The 10361-nt window shown below is 34.2% G+C and overlaps 1 protein-coding gene across 3 annotated transcripts in view; it reads right to left on the bottom strand.

The window, feature by feature from the left end:
* Window positions 1–10361, bottom strand: part of KCNQ1 (potassium voltage-gated channel subfamily Q member 1) — a 393190-nt gene that overhangs the window by 226610 nt on the left and 156219 nt on the right. The window lies entirely within an intron of this gene.

The following is a 10361-nucleotide window of genomic DNA, read 5'->3' as shown; positions in this document are numbered from 1 at the left end:
CAGCAACATGGATACAGCTGGAGGCCATTATCTTAAGCAAATTAATTCAGGAACAGAAAACCAAATACTACATGTTCTCACTTATAAGTGAGACCTAAACATTGAGTAAACATGGACATAAAGATGATCAATAGACACTGGGGACCACTGGGGAAGGAACAGAGAGGTGAGCTGAAAAACTTATTGGGTACTGTGCTCAGTACTTATGTGTTAGGATCATCCACACCCCAAACCTCAGCATCATGCAAGATATTCAATATATCCATCATGCAACATACAAACCTGCACTTACAACCTCTAAATCCAAAATAAAAGTAAAAAAAACCCAAAACCTCCCAACAAAGAGAAGCTTAGGACCAGATAGCTTCATGGCTGACTACTACCCAATATTCAAAGAATTAATACCAATACTCCTTAAACCCTTCCCAAAAAATTGAGCTAAAGGGAATATTTCCTAACACATTTTATGAGGCCAGCATCACCTGATACCCAAGTGAGACAAAGGCATCACAAGAAAAGGGAACTACAGGCCAATATAACCCAGGAATTTTGATGCAAAAATCCTCAATAAAATATTAGCAGACTAAATTTAACAACACATCAAAAAGATTGTATATCATGTCCATGTGAAATTAATCCCTGCAAGTCTGGTTTAATACACATGTACCAATGAATGTGATACACACTGAAAGGTATATCAGTGTATAGACTGAAAGGTGAAAACCACATGATCATCTCAGTTGACATAGAAAAAGCATTTGATAAAGTTGAATATCCCTTCTTGATAAATTTTAAAAGTTCAGGTGTGGAAGGAATATTCCTCAATATAATTAATACCATTTATGAAAAAATGACAGCTAACATTTTAATCAGTGAGGGGAAACAAAAGCTCTTCCACTATGATCCAGTACAGGGCAATGATGCCCACTCTAGCTACTTCTTACTCAACATAGTACTGGAAGTACTAGTAAGACCAATCAGACAAGAAAAAGGAATGAAACGCATTCAAATCAGAAAGTAAGAAGTAATATTATCTCTATTTGAAGATGACATGATCCTATATACAGAAAACCCCAAAGACTCTGCCAAAGAAACCTGTTAGAACTAATAAATGAGTTCAGTAAAATTGTAGGATATAAAATCAATATAAAAAGTAATTGCATTTCTATACACAAATAATGACCTAGCCAAAAAGAAATCAAGAAAACAATCTCATTTATGATAGCATCAAAAAAATAACTTAGGAATAAATTTAACCAAGAAGATGAAAGATCTGTACATTGAAAAAAAAATTCTAAAGTTCATATGGAATAGCAAGAACCTTAAGCAGTCAACGAAATTCTGAAAATTCTGTTTTGAAAAACAAAGTTGGAGACATCATTCTTTCTGGTTTATTTTACAAAACTATTGGTCATTCAAAAACAGTATGGTCCTGGCATAAAAACAAAACAAAACAAAACAAAAAAACACGTAGACCAGTGGAACAGAATAGAGAGCCAAGAAAGAAATTCAAAGATATACGACCAACGAATTTTCCACAAGCATGCCAAGAAAACAAAGCAGAAAGGATAGTCTCCTTCATAAATGATGTTAGGAAACCCAGTTTTGTGGCTTGTCCAACCTGTGGCCCATGGATCACATGCAGCCCAGGATGGTTTTAATGAGGCCCAACACAAATCTGTAAACTTTCTTAAAACATTGAGTTCTTTTTTTGCAATTTCTTTTTTTAAGCCCATCGGCTGTTGTTATTGCTAGTGCATTTTATGTGTGGCCCAAGACAATTGTTCTTACAGTGTGGCCCAGGGAAGCCAAAAGATTGGATATCTCTGCCTTATACCATACATAAAAATAAACTCAAAAAGGATAAAAGACCTAAACATAAGACTAAAACTCATAACCAGAAAAAAACATAGGAAAAAAACTTGACATGGCTCTGGCAGTGATTTTTTTTGGAGATCATACCAAAAGCTCAGGGTACAAAAACAAATAATTGGTATACCATCAAACTAAAAAAATACTGCACAGGGAAGGGGAAACAATCAACAAAATGAAAAGGCAAACTATGGATTAGAAGAAAATATTTGCAAACCATATCTCTTATAGGTGTAAGGAATTCTTATAAGGAATGCATACAACTCAATAGCAAGAAAACATATAACCTAATTAAAAAATGGGCAATGGACTTGAGATTTTTTTTTGCAAAGAAGTCATAAAAATACCAAACACATATATGAAAAGACATTTAACATCACTAATCAGGGAAATGCAAATCAAAATTACTATGAGATATCACCTCACATCCATTAGGATAGCTATTAAACAAGTGCTGGCTAGGGTTAGAGAACTCTTGTACAGTGTTGGTCGGACTATAGATTTGTGCAGCCATAATGAAAAACAGCATGGTGGCTCCTAAAGAAATTGAAAATACACTATCATCTGACCCAGCAATCCTTCTTCCAAAGAAAATGAAATTGCCACCTCATAAAGATATCTGCACTCTTATTTTCACTGTGGCATTATATGCAAGAGTCAAGATATGAAAACTTCAGTCTCCATTGATGGATGAATAAACTGTGGTTTCTATGTGTACAATGGAATATTATTCTGCATTTAAAAAGGAGGCAATGCTGCCACTTGCCACATGGGTGAAACTGGAAGGCATTGGGCACTATGCTAAGTTAAATAAGCCAGATACAAAATGAAAATTTTTGCATAATCTCACTTGTATGTAAAATCTAAAAAAGCAAAAAAGTCAAATATAAAGAGATAGAATAAAATAGTGGTTACCGTGGGACAGGTGTGGGGGAACAAAATGGAAAGATGTAGGTCAAGGATACCGAGTAGCAGATATGCAGGATGAACAAGTCTAGAGATCTAATATATAACAGGAGAACAATAGTTAATAATAGTATATTGCATTTGGAATTTTTGCCAATTGAGATTACAGCTTTTCTCACATACACAGAAGAGTAACTGTGAGATGATGGATATATTAATTTGTATCATTATTTTAATGATTTAACTATATGTATTTCATAGTATCATGTTTTATACATTAAATATGCACATTTTTAAAATTAAAAAGCAAAAACCACAACAAAATAATGTACAGCTAGAGAGAAACCCATAAGAAACGAGAGGATTTGAACAATACTATAAACCAACTAGACCTACAAACATATATGAACACTCTATCTTACTACGTATTCTTCTCAAGTGCACATGGAATATTCTCCAGGATGGATGATATGTTAGGCCACAAGGAGTCTCAATAAATCTAAAAATACAGAAATCATTCAAAATATCTTCTCCAACTACAATGTAGTCAGGTCGAAATCAGTAACAGAGAAGAACCTAAAAGTTAACAAATTCATGGAAATACAACACACTCTTTAAAAATTATTATGTCAAAGAAGACATCAGAAGGGAAATTATAGAATACATTCACACAGTGAAAATTAAGATACAACATACTCAAACTCATGGGATGTAGTGAAAGAAGTGCTCAGAGGAAAAATTATAGCTGTGAACTTCCACACTAAGAAAGAAGAAGGATCAATAACCTCATATACCTAATGTAACTAGAGAAAGAATAAACTAAACCTAAAAAGAGAGAATGAAATAATGTATATGAGAGTGAAGATAAGTGAATTAGAGATTAAATAAACAGCAGAGATAATTTAACAAAACCAAAAGTTGGTTATTTTTGAAAAGATCAAAGTTAACTCTAACTTGAATGAATAAGAAAAAATAAGAGAAGTTGCACATATCTAAAATCATAAACAAAAGTGGGGACACAACAGAAAAAAAATTAAGAAAAAAAACAAAAGTGGGAATGATATAACTGACTTCATGGAAATAAAAAGTGTGATAAGAGAATACTATGAATAACCATAGCAACAAATTACATAACCTAGATAAAATGGACAAATTCACAAAGTGCTAATACAGACTAAAAAAGAAATTGAAATTATGACCAGACCTGTAACAAGCAGAAAGTTGAATCAGTAACCAAAAAATTTCCAGTGAAGAATATGCTATGATCAGATGGCATCACTGTTGAATTATATAAAATACTTGAAGAATTAACACCAATCCCTCTCAAACTCTTCCAAAAAACAGAGAAGAAAACACTTTGCAATGCATTCTATGAGGCTAGTATTATATAGATTCCAAAGCCAAACAAATATACCGGAAGAAAAGAAAAATTAGATATGAACATCTTTTATTTAACAAAGTACTAGTAAGCCAAATTCAGCAGCATATTAAAAAGGATTATATACCATGACCACATGGAATTTATCTCAGGAATACAAGGGTGGTTCAGCACAAGAATATCAATGTAACACATCACATTAATGAAATGAAGGGAAAAAAACCCATGTGATAATTTCAATTGACTCAGAACAAGCATTTGACAAAATTCAACAACCTTTCAGGATAAAAATATGGAACTTTCAAAATGTGTTAAAGAAGATTTATGAAAAATCCACAGCTAATATACTTAATGAGAAAAATGGAAAAATTACTCCCATAACAAGAATAAGACATGGCTGTATGTTTTACCCAGTGCTACTGAACAATGTAATGAAAGTTTTAGCCATGGCAGTTAGGCAGATAGATAAACAAACAGGTAAATTAATAGCATCCAAATTGGAAAGAAAGCAGTAAAACTATTTAATGACATCTTATATCTAGAAAATATCAAAGAATTCACAAACTAGTAGAGCTAATAACAAGTCAGCAAAATTGCAGGATACATGTTCAACATTTATTTAAAAGATCATTTGTGCCTCTGTATACCAGGAATGAACAATCCAAGAAGGAAGTTAATTTTGAAAATTCCACTTACAGTAGCATCAAAAAGAATAAAATAGCTAGGAATAAATATAACCAAGAAAGTGAAAGACTTCTGCACTAAAGACTACAAAACACTGGTGACAAAAAATAAAGAAGACCTAAATAAATAGAACTATACATCCTGTGTTCACAGATTGGAAGATTTAATATTGATAAGGTGACAATATTACCCAGTGATATACAAAATGAATGCAACTCCTATCAAAATCCCAAGGGCCTTTTTATTTGCAGAAATGTAAAAATTGATCTTAAACTGTAAATGGAATTTTCACAGGGCCCCAAATATCTAAACTCATATTGAAAAAGAACAAAGTTGGAAAACTCAGGCCTGTCATTGTCAAAACTTAATCAAAATAATGTGAAACTGACACAATGTGGTCTCTAGGACATAAGGATGGACATATAGATCAATGGAATATAATAGAAAACCTAGAAATAAACACTCACATATATGGTCAATCCATTTTCAACAAATGTATCAAGAATTCAGTGGCAAGAGTAGTCTTTTAACAAATGGTGCTGAGGCAACTGGATCTTCGAATATCAAAGAATGTCGTTGGACCCATACGTCACAGCATATAAAAATTACCTCAAAATGGATCAGAGACCAAAAAATAAGAACTAAAATCATAAATTTCTTAGTAGAAAAGAGGAGTGAATCTTTATGACTTGAGGTTGGAAATAAATTCTTAGAAATGGCACAAACGAACACAACATCGTAAATGTACTAAGTGACACTGAACTGTAGGTTTTGAAATGGTTTATGTTATTTAAAAAAATTTTAAAGGGTGCACAGAAGACTAAAAAGCAGCACAGACAGAATTATCACCAGAAAAAGAAGGCTGAGCACTAAATGTCAACATGGAGAACACAGGTCAGAAATAGGCAGTTCAGAGCAGCAGCTATAGTGGAGGCTCTTGGGAATGACCAGGATTTGAGGTGGCAACCTCAGAGAATCGCTTCTTGGGGGTAGATTTGATTTATAGAGTAGATGTATCTCTCAGAGACATGGTAGGAAAGCCAAAGAATGGTGAGTACAGCTGCCATCTAGAAACTACCTAGACTTGCAAGCGTAATAGATTGGTCGAAAAGGTTATAGTACAGTTACTCTAAGGAATACTATGCAACTTCAGCAATAAAATGGGAAAGATATCTGTGAATGGATATTGAGTTATTTCTAGGAGATGTTGTTAGGTGAGAAAAGCAAAGTTCAAAAGGGTATATATAGTGCTTTTTTTTAGGAAATGAGAAAATAATGGTGTCTTGCAAAGAACAAATGCACACAAACTATACACTAGAAAACACTGAAACTGGTTACCTATAACAGGTAGGGGAATTAAGATGGAAGAGATATAGGAGGGAGGAAGATTTCTCTCAGTAGCTCCTTTTGTTTAGTCTTGAGTTTTGGAAGTAAGTTAATGTTAAATGTATTCAAAAAATAAAATTAGCAAGACAGGGATCACTTCTGAGATGGTGGAATAAGCACCTTGGTATAACCACTCCTTGAAAAGCAATGATAAAACTGGACAAAACTGTCAAAAACAACCATTTAAGAACTCTGGAAATTAACTAAAGAAATGTAACAATTGAAAAGTGCTAATTAAAGAAAAAAAGTAAACCTTCCTAAGAACAGCAGGGTTATGATTTAACCTGGGGTACCATCTCCCCACCCAAGCTCTGTGGCACAGTAGGCTTGAGGACCAGCAACAAAGAAGGCTCAACTGATTTTGAGTTCCACAGAAAACCTATGCACTATGTCAAGCAACAGTGATCCCAGTGGCACATAACTGGAGGCTGCCAACATCACAGCAATCTAATGTTTCAACACTGGTTGGGCAAGCGACAGATTAAGAAAACTTTTAAAAGGAATTCTGACGATATGGAACATTGTACATGCTCTCAGGAGAAATCAGAGGGGTTTCCTGCTATCTACCTATTCCTAGCTGACCATGAGACCCTTTGCAAGCAGACAGTAAAATACAGGACAGAGTTTTAAAGTGCCTGAACTTTAAATATCCCAACCCACACATAGATCCCCTCAGCAGAGGGTGGAAGATTCACTGGCTCAAGATGTTTAAACAAATGTCTGACTAATCATGGCTCGACCACTAGGTTATCCAGGGATGACACCAATGAAGCCAGGCCTACAAAACAAATAAAAGAATTAAAACAAACAAAACTGAGCAGAGACATCAGTGGCTGCTCACTGCAGGAGAACACAGACTGCAGAATCCATGCAGAGAAGACGTAAGTGCACAAACAAATAAACCAGCAACAGAAATCATCCCTGGGAGAAGAATTAGAATCCAAAGTTTCTATGATATATTATCTAAAATGATAAGTTTTTAACAAAAAAATTATGAGACATGCAAACAAACAGAAAACAGAAAATTGTGACCCTTAAACAAGAATAGTGAGCAGTGAATAGGAATTATCTCTGAAGGGGCCCAAATGTTAGGGTGAGATTTCAAAACAAGTATTATAAATATGTTCAGAGAACTGAAAGAAACCACATTAAAGAATGAAAGAAAAGTGTAATGACAAAGACTCATCAAATAGATAATATCAATAAAGAGATAGAAATTATAAAGTAAACCAAATAGAAATTCTGTAGTTGTGAAATATAACTTAGGTGAAAAGCTCACTAGTGGGGCTAAGCAAATTTGACCTGGCAGAATAAAGAATCAGTGAACTTGAACACAGATCTACAAAGATGATTCAGTTTGAAGAAAGAAAAACGGTGAAGAAAAACAAAGAGATACCCATTGGATACCATAATATAGTGGTCCCTTACCTTTTTGGCACCAGAGGCCAGTTTTGTAGAAGACAATTTTTTTTCCACAGCCAGTGGGGGAGTCTTTAGTTACATACTCCTAAGGAGCACAGAACCTAGATCCCTCACATTCTCAGTTCACAATAGGATTTGCTCTCTGTAAGAATCTAATGCCACCACTGATCTAATAGGAGGTGGAGTTCAGGCAGTAATTCTTGCTTGCCCACCGCTCACCTCCTGCTGTATGGCCCAGTTTCTAGTACGCCACAGACTGGTAACGGTCATGGCCCTAGGGTTGGGGACCCCTGTCATAACAGGATATGTAACAATGTATGTGTAATTAAGGTACAACATACATGTAATTAAGAGTAGAAAATGTGCACTTAAGGAGTAACAACATATGTGTTAATAAGAGTACTCAGAAGGAGAGAAGAGAAAGGGGCAGACAAAAACATCTGAGTAGATTATTAACCTGAAGCAGATTGTTTTCACTTAAGACACTTATTGTAACCCCCAGATTATATTTTAAAAATAGGGAAAAGGAACTAACAAAGGAATTAGAATGGTACTCTAGAACATATCTATTCAACATGCAGAAGGCAGTAAAGGAGGAAGAGAGGAACAAAAATGATATGAGACACATAGAAAATAAATAACAACATGGTAGCTATAAATCCTTTTGTATCAATAATTATATATAAATGAATTGAAAACTCAATAAAGGGCAGAGATTGCCAAACTGCCTTAAAATCGGGATTCAAATATATAGGAGTCTACAGGAGTCACACTCTGTATGGTCTATAGATTCAAAGACATAGTTGAAAGTAAAATGATGGGAAAAGGTGACATGCAAACAGGAAACGTAAGAAAGCTAGAGTGACTATACTAAAATTGGCAAAATTGGCCGGGCGCGGTGGCTCATGTCTATAATCCTAGCACTTTGGGAGGCCGAGGTGGGCAGATCACTTGAGGTCAGGAGTTTAAGATCAGCCTGGCCAACATGGTGAAACCCTGTCTCTACTGAAAATTAGCCAAGCATGGTGGCCCATGCCTGTAGTCCCAGCTACTTGGGATGCTGAGGCAGGAGAACTGCTTGAATCCAGGAGGCAGAGGTTGCTATGAGCTGAGATCATGCTACTGCACTCCAGCCTGGGTGACAGGGTGAGACTTTATCTCAAAAAATAAAATAAAGAATAAAATGAGACAAAATAGACTTAAACAAACCATGTTATGTGAAATATTGAGAAGCATTTTACAATGACAAAGTAGCAAATTTAACAGGAAGAAATAGAAATCATAAACAAAAATTATAAAGAAATAAATATTTATAGCAGATAAAAACACAGCCCTAAAGTATATGAAATGAAACTGTCAGAACTGAAGAGAGAAACAGACAATTCAGCAATAATAGTCAATTCAAAAATAATAGTACTAACTCTTTCATATCATTGCTGATCTTCTGTCTTGTTCTATCAATTATTCAGAGTTGAGTATTGAACTATTACCCAACTACTGTTGTTGGATGAAATGGTGGGAGGTGAGGCTATATGGCACTCTGCTTAATACCCTCCCCTGTTCTGGTGTCAGGGGACACATGTGGAGCTGACTTTTCATCAAAAACAGTGGTACCCAGAATGGGGAAACGGAACTAATATGTAGTGTGGTAACATATCCAAAGTGCTCAAAGTAAAAAAAAAAAAAAAGTTTTAAAGCCAATCAAGAATACTGTGTCCAGAAAAGTTTCTTTCAAAAAGAAGGCAAAATAAAAAATTCCCAGATAAACAAAAACAGAATTCCTGTTAGCAGACCAGCATTATAAACACTACTAGAGGAAGTTCTTCAGGCAAAAAGCAAGTGATCCCAGTAAGTTCACGTATATCCAAAAACAAAAAGCATGGAGATAAATAGGAGAAAGGTATTCAAGAGTAGGGAAATGTCACCAGTTGGTAACTCAAATCCATAAAAACAAAGTGGATCAAATGTGTGATATAAGGAGGTTAATAAAACAGAAACTAGAAATATTATACTTTCTCTTTCAGCTTCTTTAAAGGTATATCATTATATAATATGAACATTATGATAGTGCATAATAAAGATGTAATGTATGTAACAAAAATACCACAAAAGTGGTAAAACTGAATAAACTCACACAGGAATAACTTTTCTGTATCTCACTGGGATTAAGTTAATATAAATGTGAAGTAATTTTGAGACAATATATAAGGTAAGCCCTAGAGCAAACACTAATAACAGACTGTGGAAGAATCATAAAAGAAATGAAAATTTATATTAGAAAATATTCACTAGATGGAAAAGAAAGCAGCAAAGGAGAAGTAGAAGAACAAGAAATACATAGTACATGGAAAAGACAAAAAGTAAAACTACAGAAATAAATCTAATTATATCAGTAATAATATTAAATGTGAATGGATTAAACAATCTAATCAAAGGCAGGGATTGTCAGACTAGATTTGAAAAACAAGATTCATTTGTATTCCATCTATACAAGACACACTTTGGATAAAAAAAATGCCAACTGAAAGTAAAAGGATGGAAAAAGCTATCATGTAAGCAGCAACCATAAGTAACCTGAAGTGCTATAATAAAGTCATAGGAGATTTTAAATTAAAAATGTTACCAAAGTTAAAGATGAATGTCTCAAAATGATAAAATGTCAATTCATGAGAAGATATAATAATTGTAAACATATATTCACCTAACAATAGAG

The sequence above is a fragment of the Saimiri boliviensis genome, chromosome 6 (assembly GCF_048565385.1).
Source record: "Saimiri boliviensis isolate mSaiBol1 chromosome 6, mSaiBol1.pri, whole genome shotgun sequence".
In the NCBI taxonomy this organism is placed as follows: Eukaryota; Metazoa; Chordata; class Mammalia; order Primates; family Cebidae; genus Saimiri; species Saimiri boliviensis.
The sequence above is the reverse complement of the archived record's forward strand: the minus strand, read 5'-3'. Positions and strand labels throughout refer to the sequence as shown.